The 12,924-nt window shown below is 46.0% G+C and overlaps 1 protein-coding gene across 4 annotated transcripts in view; it reads left to right on the top strand.

The window, feature by feature from the left end:
* The first annotated feature begins 3,987 nt into the window (after positions 1-3,987).
* Positions 3,988-12,924, top strand: part of SMARCA2 (SWI/SNF related, matrix associated, actin dependent regulator of chromatin, subfamily a, member 2) — a 163,084-nt gene continuing 154,147 nt past the window's right edge. For 2 of the 4 annotated variants that reach the window (XM_064490247.1, XM_064490244.1), the window contains exon 1: positions 3,988-4,125. The gene's annotated coding sequence lies outside the window, so the exon portion shown is untranslated. Of the gene's footprint in view, positions 4,126-5,732; positions 5,882-6,196; positions 6,472-12,924 lie in introns of those variants that run through there. The other 2 variants (XM_064490246.1, XM_064490245.1) reach the window with 2 other exon arrangements.

Below are 12,924 nucleotides of genomic sequence, written 5' to 3'. Positions count from 1 at the left end.
AGAGCTGTAGCTTCTCCTCATCTCCTGCCTACCTGCCCCAAAACAAAACACAAACCAAAAACATATCAGTTTTTTCAGCTTGAAAATAACATAAAGATTCTGAGCACTTAGCAATTTTGTTCATTAGCATAGTTGCTAATAGCTAAGACCGGCTAAATTCTCTATGTCGGATAATCTTAATATATATCTCTCATCCTTTCATTCAATGAAGTGTGTTTTTTTTTTCGTTTAAACAACATATAATGTGTTAGGCATCCAGCTAATTGCTGAGGTTTCAAAGATGAATTGAACTTATTCTGCACCCTCCAGGCACTAGCCATCTAGTGGAGGATACCAACAAAAATTGCATCAGAGTAATAAGTGCTGTAATGGAGGTGCACACGGGTTGCTATGGAAGCAGAGGAAGACAAGTGGTTTCCTTTGCCTGGGGAGGGCAGAGAGGGCAAGGAGGGCCACTGGCAGGTACGTGGGCTGTAGCCGAGTTTTGGAGGATGTGGACTGGGCACCTGCATCTTATGGAGAGGAAAGTAATGTGTCCAATATGGCCCCTTAGGAGCCAGCAGTTAAACCAGCTTTCCTGAGCTCAAGCATTTGGGGGAGGTCAACATGGCTGGCAGAGATCTATCTGTGCACAGTTGTGATGACATGCTTGTTATCAAGCATGGATGACATGCTAAGAAGTCTGAAATTTATCATAGAACGGACTGGGAATAAACAAAAGCTTTAAAGCTAGAGAGGGGTATGATCACAAAGTGGGGTGGAATTTTGGAGGAATGGTTGTGGAGAAGCTAAATTTATTGAGACTGTTGATTAGAAGAAAAGGAGAGAGGGGAGTGTTTATTTCAGTAATAAATTTACTTGCTAATTCTAAACTCTTCACTAAATTAAACGTCAGCTGATTCACTTTGTCAAAGTTTAGCTTCCATTACTGTAGATGAAGTACTCATTCCCTAAATGGTCTTACTTGCTCCTGTTCAAAGCTAGGCCACATTTCAGCCAGCATTAACAGTTTGCCTGGGGAAACTAGAAGCTTCCTGACTTTGTGCGTGGAATTCTCCTTTATGAAGGTATTGTAGCTAGGTATCACTTTTCAAACCCAGTCTCTTCTCTGTACAGAACGCCAATCATGGCAGACTTACATCACAAGTGAATGTGGCCATACAGACATGAAAAAGTGACTTCTATCCCTTGATGCCAAACTAGAAAGAGAAAAGCAAGTTCACAGAACACATTATGACTCATCAGAGTCCAAAAGGAAAAGCTTCATGTGAACATAGTATCCTGTGCAGCCTCCTAGAGTCCTTTTAGCCTCCAACTATTTGCTTTTCTCTGATTTTCTGCAAAACAAAAGAACCCCAGCAGTGTTCTCCTTAGTATCAATTGTTAAATTTTGCTTTACCTCGGAGATGAAACTCATGCCCTGTGTTGTGCAGCCTCCTTGTACTGAGTGATTGGCATTGCCTTTTCATTTCTCCTGAGCATAGATCTTATTTGATAAAGTTCCTACTTGGTGCAGTGCAAGCTAGAAACAAGATGGATCTTCAGAGGAAAGACCTGAAGGGAGAAGGTGGTACTTTCTCAGACCAATGTGGAGGGAAAAGGAGATGCAGTATCTGTATTTAATCTCTGCTCCCAGGGATGGATTTTATTTTTCCATTACCATAGTTGTACATACAATGTGTGGATACCAGTTCCTCCAAGTACTGTGTCAAAATTTTATATGAACTGAAGAATATACACATGTAACAAAGGCAGTGTTTTCTTCTTTACTTTCTGTCTGACAAAATGCAGAAGGAATGGCCAGTCTCTTCCTCCAGTGGGTCACTAAGATGATTGTTCTCTTTTTGAAATTTGGCATGGCTTATGAATGTGGAATCTTAGAAGGATAAACGGCACTTATTCACAAAGGAGTAGAGATGAAATCCTCAACTTCTGAAAATTGGCATGTGAAATTGGCATGCCAGGGAAACAGGTTAGCTCCCCCCACTCCAAATTAAAACCTTATATTATGTAATGTATTAAACATCACTATTAGGTTAAAGCCTTTTTGTAGATGGCAAGATTATCTGGCTGTATTATTATAAGTTGCAATTTATTAGGCAGTTGGAAGTTATACTTTTACCACATTGCTAATTTTGTTTATGATTTCTTGCCTAGTTAATAGTTATACTGGCATATCCTCGGGCAGAAGAACAAGTTCTTACAATAGCTTCTTCAGGGCATACTATATTCTATTTCTTTTAGACGTGTTATCTTTTGTTGTCTTGAGGCTCACTTTGGGATAGACAGAAAATTATGAAGCTCAGGGTAACAGGCATGTAGCAAAACCTTAGAAAATTATAGGATGCATGATCCTTGACACGCAGAGCTACCTGACAGTGGTACCCTTGCAAATTCCTTTCACCAGCAATGGACCAGGAACATAAACAGTTCTTGCCACTTGACCACATGCAGCACATTGCAGCCGTGTTCCTTCCACAGCTTCTGGTCTTCAACTTATCTGGTGCATAGTTTTAAGCATCCTAGAACTGTATTTCAGACCAGGCTGCTCAGAGTTAATTTTGCAACAGTAAAATGATCTTAAAATAGGATTTTACTCTGGGGGGGGGGATCCTCAACCAAAGTCACAGTGCACTTTGAATGACTAATTTAAGCCATTACATTACAAAATAAGGGATAAATCATACTTTTCATAATACTACCATATAGGAACAGTTTTAATTGTTGAGTCAAGCACCTACATTAATCTGAGTCTAAAATAATAGGCCCCTGATTTAAAATCTCCTAACATTCTTTCACACTTCGTAAAACTAAAAATAAAATTGTCTCAGCAAACACTGACCTATTCGTCCAGCCAAAGTGCTGTATTTCAAGGAAAATTGGAACAAGGGGTCTCAAAACCAAGTGCCAGCAGTCTACTGTTTGTAGCATTAACTGGTCTTAAATATGGTATGGGAAAGATGAGACTACGGACAGGATAGAGTAAAAGATTTATTCCCCTTTTTAAATCAAAAGCAGATTCCAGGCTTCAGCTGTCCCCTATCCCGCCTGCCCCGCCCCCACGAGGTGGTTTTCCCCTATTTTTGTATCTATTTTACTCCACGATGACAGGTGAGGGAAGGTTAAAGTGCTGTGTCTGGTCCACAAAGTAAACAGAGGGGTTAGGGCGGGTTTATTTACTTATAAGGCGTTCTGCCTCTCAGCTGTTTTCCCCTCATTGGCATTTGGAAGCTTACAGTCCTTTATAAAAGAGACAGATTTGGCAGGAATGTTCTTTGTGCCCGCCTTCCTTTTTTTACGGGGGAAAAAGGGAACAGATTTATAATTACAGCCTTGGGGGTGGCGGGGGGGGAGGAGAAAAAGTTTCGGGCGGCACACTGAAGCCTGTTTTTTTTCGTGGTCAACACCCGTGCCACAAACAGCTTTGGTGCCACTCGGAGCCCTCCCCTTGTCCCCTCCCTTTCCCTCTGCAGGCTCGCTCTGGCAGGCGGAGGCACAGTTAAATTCCAGCACCTTCTCCACATACCCCCAAACTACTACGCGCTATTACTACGACTGCCTCCCCCACCCGCCCCGCTTTGCCTCCGCTTCCCAGCCTCCCGGGAGGAGACTGGCAGCGCCCCTGGAAGAAGACTGCCAGGGAGGGATAACGGGCGCCCAACTCCATCAAGGGCTTGCGGCTTTCTGCGTCCTGCGCAGTTTCTCTGCTCCAGGCACAAACGCTGCCTGAGAGCTGGCGCCTTGCAGACACACACGAATCCACGCATACAGTAGAGCTGTCTCGATCCACATTCTTGCACACTGCCCCCGCCTCCCCTCGCCTCCCCCCACCCCCCGCCACGAGCTCCCGGAGTCGCTGAGCAGAGCGAGTGACAGGCACGTCCCTCCAACCCGCGCCCGGGCGGTCAGGGAGGAGCGGCGCGCGGGGCCAACTGCGGCGCGTCTTCCGGCGCCCGTGGAGGCGGCGAGGGTGGGACACGGGGCGGAGCCGGAGTTTAGGAAGAGGAGGGGATGGCTGTCATCAATGAAGTCATATTCATAATCTAGTCCTCTCTCCCTCTGTTTCTGTACTCTGGGTGACTCAGAGAGGGAAGAGATTCAGCCAGCACACTCCTCGCGAGCAAGGTAAATATAACTTACAACTCCTTTCTCCTCTTTCCCCTCCCTCGGGCCTCCCGCCTGCAGCCACCGCACAAACCCCACCGCGCCGCCTTCGCCGGGGATTATTCATTATCATCCTAATTATTATTTATTGTGCATGCACCAAGACCAAAACAAACAGGCGGGCCAACCGCCACAAAAAAAAAAGCCCGCCTCCTCCCCTCGGGCCTCAGGTGGAATGCTCTAACGACAGCTCCCGGGCGGCGGTGGAAGAAACGGGAAAGTTTCAACCGTACCTTGCTGTTCTAATAATAACAGTAATAATTACTACTTCAAGGAGGCAAGGGGAGGAAAATCCCAACAAACCACAGCTTTGACCCTAGGTAGGCAGTTCGCGATGTGCTGCCAACTCAAGGTTGCAACACACACCTCGGCAAGGTTGCAATCCCCTCATCCCCTTAAAAGCTGGGTTGGGGGGTGGGCGGGGAGAGGCAGAAGGACCGGAGAAGAGGATGGAAACGCGACAGTTTTTCCCAATCAGTCCTCCCCGGAAGAGTTGGAAAGGGAGAGGGAGAGGAGCCGGAGCTGGCGGCGGGGAGCCAACGAACGCGGCTGCCACCCGCTTCCCGGAGACTTGTTTAAAGGGCTCGGGCTGCGGAGACGCGAGAGGATCGCGGCGGGAGAAGCCAGAGCTGGCGCGCCGAGGCGGCGGCAGCCACCTCCGCCGGGCCGGTGCGTGCGGGATGGCGGAGGTGTCACCTCCACTTTACGCGTTCCCTCGGGCGGGGATGGGGACGCCGACCCGTTGGCAGGCCTTTAAGCAAAAGGGCTGCCGGGGGTGCTGCCCTCAGGGCACTGCGGACGTCCCTGCCCCTGGTACCTGGCGGCAGCACGTTCTCGGGTGTTGAAGTTCGGGGTGCCCGGCCCCGGCCGCACTGCTGGGAGGGAGGGAGGAGGCCCCTAAGAAGATGCCCCGCGGGGCTCAGTTACCCTGCCCTCCCCCTTCCCGTGTTTGTTTTCTTTTGCTTTGCGTCTTTCCCGAGCTTGAGCCGCGGAAACCGCAGGCGTGGGTCGCCCGGGATCGTCCGGGTGGTAGGGGCATGCTGGGGCCCGGGAGAGCCACCGTGGCTGCGGGCCGAGGAGGCCATGATCCGGATAATCCTCTCTGCCTGACTGTCACAAACAGGACCCGCGCGCACCCGGGCAGCGGCAGTGTCGTTCGCCGGAGAAGGGGAAGGGCTGCAGGGGGGAGGGAATGGGGGGAGGAGGGCGGGAGGCGGGGAGACGGGGTGGGAGCCTCCTCCCAACGATGACACGCACCCCTTCCTTTTCGCTCCCTGCTTACGAGTTTGCTTTATTCCCATCCCAACCTGGTTTACCCCTTCCTCTGCTCTCCCCCTCCATCTGGCCGTCTTCCCTCCTCCCGTTTGCGTTGCAAAACACGGCCATGCCATCTGCAAAGGTGTCGCGATGCACTTCCCCAAATAACCAGTCCGGCGCGCCAGCCCCTAGTCGCCCTCCGTCTGCGGGAGCACACGGAGCGGGGCTCCACGGGTGCCCCGCACCAGGCCTCGCAGCCTGGGCGCAGTTGACCCGCACGGGGCGGGGCGCAGCAGTGCGGGCTCTAGGGGGACACCCTCGCTGGGGTTCAGGCACTCCGGCCGGTTTCCGGTACACGCGGGGAAATCGCCTCCTGCCAGTGTCTGCACGCTTGCCCCCGCCTCCGCCGCCTGGATTGCATTATTATTTTTATCCGGGTTGCAGTTTGCAGCAGATCCTGGTGAGCGCGGGGCTGGCCGGACTGCTCGGGGGGTGGGGTTGGGGGGGGCGGAGAGAAGTTGAACGTGAATCAGGCAGGAAAAAAAAGTTTGGCAGGGAGGCTAAGTAGGGAGGTAGGGTGGGAGGAGGGCAGCGAGCTCCCGCGGCTTGCGTCTCCGCGCCCTCGGGGCCGGCGCGAGTGTGTCTGCGCCTGAGTGTGTGTGTGTGTGTGTGTGTGTGTGTGTGGTGCGCTCAGGGGCCAGCGCGTCGGGAGCAGCGGCACGGGCAGCCGCTCCTGCCCGAGGAGCCCCGGGAGGACAAGGCGAGGTTTGGTGGCGGGGGGTGGGGTGGGTGGCGTGTGCGTGTGGCTGTGAGTGTGCGCGCGCGAGCGGCAGAGAATCAGGAAGTCACAGCAGCGAAGCGCACACAGACATGTTTGATCGCCGTGACATGACGCGCGCGAAGGAGGAAGCGGCAGCGGCGGCGGGGGCCGGGCCGCGGGCTCCGGCGCCGGCCTAGGGCTCCGGCCGGGAGACACGCTCCGAGCCGCCGGCCGCGCCGGCACTGCAGGCTCGGCGAGCCCCGCGCCTCTTTTTGTTCCGCGTCCCCCAGGTAAGGAGCCTTCGCCGCTGCCCGCCGTGTGCGGAGCTTTCCAGCTCTTTCCTTGCCGGCCCCCTCCGGTCTCCCGGCTTGCCTTTCCTGCTAAGTCAGGCAGGCGAGGGAAACCGGCTCCCGGCCCTCCGATCGATCGCGTGGAAAACTTTCCAGCGGGAGGCACGGTGAGGGGAAGAAGAAGGCCTTACTGGCTGCTGTCCCTTGTCAGTTCTTTCTCCTCCGGGTCCGGAGAGTGGAGTCGCTGCTCCCTGGGGTTGTTGCACATTCAAACTTAGGGCCTAAACGTGCCTCATGCTCTCGCAGGATTTACTCCAGCAGTAAAATAAATATTCAGAGTCGTCCACTTGGTCTTGCCAGGCGTTTGGATTTTTTAAGAGCAGGAGACAGGCTTGGGAGTCGATGGAAGTAGGGTGTTGTGCAGAACCCATTCCTTTAATGTCTGCAGCGGGTGTTATGTAATTTTAGTAGCACATGAGTGCAAAGCCCATACTGGGCTTCTCCCCTCCTTTGTTTATATAACTTTGGGGAGAGTTTTGCAAGGTTGTCGCCTCGTTTTTACCTCCTCCTTAACCTGATGGAGGTCGGTGGTTTTGAAAAAGCAAGGCAACCTGGGCTAGTATTTTAAGGAGATGTGTCATCCTTATCTCCTGGTTATTATATAGGCTGTGTTCCTAACTATGAGTGATGTTGGCGCATAAAGAAGGCATTAAGGATACGCGTTTGCCTACTGCATTGAGTAGTTATTTCTAACGTCCACGCGTTACCAGTAGCAGAAAATTTCAACTTCCATTTCTAAAGGACTTTTTAATTTACACCGGCTGTGCCCGGCTTGTAGGAAAAGAATGCTTGTAGGAACAGAAAGATTGTTGCTTGCATGCTGAGTGGAAGAAAATTCCTCTCTAAAAATCTAAGTAAGGCTCAGAAACCTCTGAGAGCTCTAAGATAAAAGCCATGTCCAATGTTCTGTGTGTGTGTATACTGACATATGCACATGCAAATGTTGTTTCAGTCATATTTTCCACCAGTTATTGGGGGACCACAACCTCAGGTTTGTTTGCCAACACTAGACGTACCTGGCTTCTAGCTTCTTCTAGCACTCTGGTCAAAGTGTTGAGAGGTGTGGCAGGTTTGAATCCCAGTGGATGCATTGTTATGCAAATGAAGACACACTTTCTCCTTTAGGAATCTAATTGCCCTTTTATTCTCCTGGACTTTTTAAAGCTCCCTGACAACTCGATTGTTTGCTACTGGAAAGAGGGGTTTTGGAGATACCTGTAAGGACAAAAGATAGTTACTGACGTGGCCTGAAGCAAAAAACCAAACCTGTAGACAGCTGCCCATCTACCTTGTTGGGGGACTTGAAAGAGAGAAGCCATCTTGGTGAAGAACATTATAAAATAAATTAGGAGTTGGGGGATATCAGAACCCTTGAAGAATTCAAGGGCAGAGGTGAGGGGGCGGTTCCTTCAACACAGCTTCTTTCTCTCCTGAGCAACTTCAGTTACATCCCAGCTTCGGGAATGGCTGCACTGTGGTGTTTCACAGAAAATACTCACCGCGAGAGTGTGTTCAAAGCAGCTTTAGATCTTCTCTTTTGTTCATTTTTTAAAAGTGGTTTTTGAGCATTTCTTGTCAAATTTCTTAAAAAGTGCTTTGACTAACACCTGAGGCTTGGAATTGACCAAAAATAAAAAAAAAAAAAGAGGAAGAAGAAGAAAAAGTGCCTCCACTCCTGTTATACTGTTAATGTTTGGATTCTGTTTAAAATATTTCTGAAGATATAACCAGAAAGTAATGCTTGAGCAAATGATTATTTAAAACTTTTTTCTTTGATTGAGTTTAAGGTAAGTTGACTAGCATAACAGCTTATCCCATGTTTTTCTAGAAGATAATTATGATACCTCTTCTATTATGGTACTATTTTGACATTTCATTTTAAAAGGCTTTTATATGTTAGAACAAGACGGTAAAAGAGAAGAGTTTGATATATTATAAAAGTGATGTCTCCCTCCGGTGTTTTCATTTTTTTTTTTTTCCTCTTGGGAGTCTTCCTTTGTAAACAAGGCCTTTGTCAAACTCTCCTAGGTCAGCAGCTTTTTGATACTCCAGAGAAATAATAAATCACCACATATGACATCTTGACACGGTGCCTTGAGAACAACTGAATTATCACAAGTACAATGCTGAGGAGTGTTTCTCAGCACTGGCACACTGAGACGGGGTTCTTAGAGCCCCATTTAGCCACTGGCAGCTTTGATTCTCACTGTTTCTGGTCAAGATGATTTAAGAGAAGTCATGGACAGTATGTTGCTTAACACGAGTGGCCTTAAACTATGTAAATGAGTCACATTTCTCTTCTGCAGTATTTCTGGTGAACAGATGAGAAAATTTCCCTAATGTAAAATGCCATTTTGGGGCGCTACATCTGATTTTTTTTCTTACCACTGTTTTCTATGAAAAACTATCATATCAATTGCTCCTTTTCCTTAAATGTGTTCTGTAGATTGGGAACAACAGAGGATGCTGAATTTTTTGTCGTTGTTGGAAGAGTTTGTTTATGGAACTTTACTCTAGCTGGTTAATAAAGTCATGGATCATTCTATAAGTACTTGGGGATAGAAAATACAGATGGTGGTAAATTATGTGGCAGAGTATTTTAGGAAGGCCTGGGGTGTTTATTTTTTTCTACATAGAAAGTCATGGCTTTACATTTAGCTGGGAATATAGGAGTCTGAAACTTAGTTCTGCCAGAGTCATTATGAAAGATAGCATATTTATTTGCCTAAGATATTTATCACCAAGTTAAATGGGATCTTTCAACCTGGGTTTGAAAAATCTTACAACTTTATTACTGTTTGTTATTAGTTTTTTTTCTTACGTTAATATAGCACTCTTCCCTGAAAGTGTTTAGAGAGATCTGAGATTTTAAGTATTACAAGTTTTAAAGATACAGTCAAAGATACTTTCACAAAACAGAATACAGCTGATGAAATTCAGGAGGTAAATAGCCGAATCTTTTGACTGTTGGATAAAAAGTCATTTAATTTTAATTATGAGAGAATAACTAATTAATTTCCTCATTTGAGATGATGCTTTAAATATGAAACACAGGATTTTTGCCTGAAATATTGACATAAGTTGTGCCCTTCTGGACTTCATAATTATTATATAACTGAAGCCTCGTGAATTGTGGTGTTTTATTAGATACAAGACTTTCAGATTAGGGAATATGCCTATATGATTTTAAACTTTTAAAAATACCACAGTATTCTGTGTAGTTTTAGGTTTATAAGCTTCAGTCTTCATCCAATATATCACCTATTTCTATGCAAGCACTAATATTTTAGAAACTTTTTAGAAACTGACCTATTTAAATATGGACTGACCCTTTTTGTAAATTGATAACTGGAATTCATAGAAGTTGAGATAAATTTGAAGTTTAAAAACCGTTCAATATAACTCCTTCAGTTTTAAAAAAAAACTGAATTCAGAATTTGGAAATTAAAATTACTTAAAAATAGAAAACAAAAAAATCCCTGACCAAAAACGATTGGGATATGCTGTTTTACAGGCTAACAGTCTGTATCAGTTTGTGTTAGGATTGTGTTTTCTTATTTAGCTTGACTGTATATTTCTTTACCTATGTGATGTTATAGAGTCCAGTTTTTTCTGTCCTGCTGGGAGTTAAATCATTGAACCTGGATTTTGAATGTCCATGAGGAAGCATGTAATATCTTGGCAAATATTTGCAACTCTTTTGCAGTTTGCTCTTGTGCTGTATTCCAACGTGTACTGAAATGCTATTCAGTGAAGTCTGTAATTCTGGAAAAAATGAATGATCTGCAATTGAGAATTTATGTGTTTTAAAGAATGTGCCTGAACATGTCTGAATAGCAAATGTTAACTGCACAGACCATGTGTTACAGGGAGAGAGCAGGGTGAGCTCTCCTGGTGCGTGGGGTAAATAAGGTCTTGGAGATGGGATAGGATTGTGACTGGAGGAGTCCAGGGATGGGGTGGGGTGGGGGTGCTGATCATCTGAGATCACAAGAAAGTCCTGAGATCACAGGGACGGAGCTTATAAGAAGCAGTGAGAAGACCAGTGTACCCATTTTGACCTGGTTGCCCAGGGCAAGAGGTTCCAATTGGGAAGAATTTTCAAAAGATAGAGTTGGAGAAGGTAGAAAGACTTGCTTTCTAGGCCAAAGCATGAATATTTTATCCAATGTGTGTTGGAGGCTTATCTCTCAGAAGTTTAGAGCAAGAGAATTTGTGAACAAAAAGTATGTTAGATTCATCCAGCAGATTATGAATTCAAGTCCAGGGTGGGGATTGAAGCCTTCAGAGGGATCCTTGCTGTAATGTACACTTTTATACAAGAGCTCACAAGGTGTTTTCATGTGTAATATTTTATTTGCTTCATATCAAAATTGAGGTTGTAGCTGCTATTATGCCTGTTTTGTGAAAGAGGAACTTGAAATTCAGGGGTCAAATAAACTACGTGGTGATTTATTTTTTAATGGCATATTAACATTATAAATTGGCATTATTCATTTTAATTGCAGTGAACTTGCAGGGTTCAGTCTCAAATTTTTGTTGCTGCTGTGAATGTCGAGGATATTGGGGCATATTAAAGCTGGTCTGTCACATAACTCGGGCTTGTTCAGCATATAATGGTCGAGTTCTACTGCTAAGACAACATGTGCCATCTCAACCAGAAAAAGTTTTTAAAGTATGTTTTTCAGACTTTGACATGTTTACTTTTTTTTTTTTTTTAACGGAGGTACTGGGGATTGAACCCCGGACCTTGGGCACGCTAAGCACACACTCGGCCACTGAGCTACCACCCTCCCCCCCAGACTCTTACGTGTTTAATGTCTAAATAAAATGATCTTAGTGGACAGAGAAGGAAGTGGTTATTGTTGATTCTTATCAGCATCCCGAATGCAGCTGCCTTGCAGAGGGGCCTAACAGAACCTAGGAAGGGTGGGTGTGTATGTAAATACACATGAGATGCTACATTTCAGGGTGTCCTGCTCTGCAACTAATGTTTGTTGGTTTCGTTTGTTTGGTTTGGTTTTGACCAGTCGTCTGACAGTCTGGGTTCAGCTGAGTTTCAGAAGTGATAATTATCGGCGATTACCTTTGTAACGCCCAGCAAACACGGGTCCTGGGTGAGAGGGATGCTCTGTCGCAGTGCTTTTATGTTGAGGGGCTTTTCGTACTCTGGGTTTTACCTTTTTAAAAAGAATTTTTCCTTTGTGGAAAACATGGGCTGTCCTCACCGAAGAGGTCATCAAGTTGCATCACAGGTGGACTCTTCTACGAAGGCAACTCGTGATATGCACAGGATGACAGTGTTAAGAGTCAGGTTCCTGTTTAGGCAGTGCCTGGGGTCACGGGGCTGCAGGTCTGTCGTTCTCTCTTGTCCTGCACGGAGCTGCCTCGGAGCCCCTGCCAGGTCAGACTCTGGGCAAGGAGGGTCCTAAGGTGGTTTATTTCAAGTGAGGGCAGCAGCTCGAATCCTAATTTGTTTCCTTGACTAATAAATGATGCAGAGTTCACAGAAGCCCAGCAAACAGAGCAGACTTTTCATCCAACCACTTTTTAAAACATACGCGACTTTGAATGGTAAACGGGCAGGAACAGCGATGAGAAAACTGTTTTCCACGCTTTTCTAGAGTTTCGGGCCAGCCACAAGAATGTTAACGTTAAGCCCCGTGTGGTTTTTATCTGTGGCAAAAATCATTGTGCACTGTTTAAAGTTGCGCGTCTCAGACCAAGAAGCACGAGGCCTTTGGCAGTGTTTTACCAGCTATCCCGACAACCTTGGCTGCTACTTTTTTTTTCTTCTTTTCCAGTTTTATTATGTAGAATTATTACAGTTCGACTGCACATACACATTATATTGCATGTAAATACATATATACAGTACACTGCACTTTTTTTTAGTTTTCATATATGTACTAATTATTGTTTCTGAGAACAATTAGATCTTTAGCTTTTTAAACTTATGTAGTTGCCTTCTTAAAAAGAAACTTCTGGTAGATTTCTTTCTTTTATCTTCATTACTGTTCTCACTGATACTCTGCTCCCCCATGGAGAACAGAACAGCGGTGCCTGTGTTCCAGTTCTAGAAATGTTGCTACTTCTTGTGGGGGAATTATCAATTCATTTATAGAGAGCAGCTGCATAGAAAACAAGAAACCCTTCAGGTCAGGGGAGACGATCTGAGTCAGCAAACAGACATAAAAAGAACTCTTATCTTAATTATCTCCTGAGCCTTACCATTCTCCATAACAGACAGAAAACTTTAGAAAGACGGAATTATTCTTAAGGATGCGAACTGGACTTAACTTTTATTTCTAATATTCCACCTTTGACTCGTACCCCAAGTCTTTCTGTAAATCCAGCAGAGATAAAGATCTGCTGGCGATACAGTGAGGAAAT

The sequence above is a fragment of the Camelus dromedarius genome, chromosome 10 (assembly GCF_036321535.1).
Source record: "Camelus dromedarius isolate mCamDro1 chromosome 10, mCamDro1.pat, whole genome shotgun sequence".
In the NCBI taxonomy this organism is placed as follows: Eukaryota; Metazoa; Chordata; class Mammalia; order Artiodactyla; family Camelidae; genus Camelus; species Camelus dromedarius.
This window is presented reverse-complemented; position numbering and strand designations above follow the sequence as displayed.